This window comes from Orycteropus afer, unplaced genomic scaffold (genome assembly GCF_000298275.1).
Source record: "Orycteropus afer afer isolate SDZICR_OR568_19922 unplaced genomic scaffold, OryAfe1.0 scaffold00169, whole genome shotgun sequence".
NCBI classification, from domain to species: Eukaryota; Metazoa; Chordata; class Mammalia; order Tubulidentata; family Orycteropodidae; genus Orycteropus; species Orycteropus afer.
Genome location: NW_006921756.1, coordinates 5533912 through 5534737, shown reverse-complemented (window position 1 = coordinate 5534737; position 826 = coordinate 5533912).

Here is an 826-nt window from a genome sequence, read left to right as displayed (position 1 = left end):
GCTTCTGCTTATATACAGGAAGCAGACCAAATCCCTAAGGCAATTACTCAGCTGCTCACAGTAGATTCCACCATGAAGTTGATTACCAGTCTTATCATGTTGTTTGTTGTTAGCTGCCATCAAGTCGTTTCCGACTCATAGCGACCGGATGCACAGCAGAACAAAACACCACCCAATCCCGCGCCACCTCCATGATCCCGGCTATACTTGAGTCCATCATTGCAGCCACTGTGTCAATCCATCTCGTTGAAGGCCTTCCCCTCTTTCGTCGACCCTCCACCCTACCAAGCATGTTATCCTTCTCCAGGGAATGGTCCCTTCTGACAACATGACTTAAGTAGATGAGACGAATTCTGGCCATTCTCACTTCCAAGGAGCATTTTGGGTGCACTTCCTCCAGGACAGATCTTTTAGTTCTTTTAGAAGTCCATGGTATTTTCAGCATTCTTCACCAGCACCACAACTCAAAAGAATCAACTCTTCTTCGGTCTTCCTTATTCATTGTCCAACTCTCACATGCATATGAGACAATTGGAAATATGGCTTGTGTTAGGCGTACCTTAGTCCTCAAGGAGACATCCTTGCTCCTCAGCACTTGAAACAGTTCTTTCGCAGTTGACATTCCCAGTGCTACACATCCTCTAATGTCCTGACTGCTGCTTCCATTGGCATCGATTGTAAAACCAAGCAATGTGAATTCTTTGACAACCTCAATCTTCTCTCCACTTATTGTGATGCTGCTCATTGGTCCAGTTGTGAGGATTTTTGTTTTCTTTATATTGAGGCGTAATGCATACTGCAGACTGTATTCTTCAACCTTCATCAG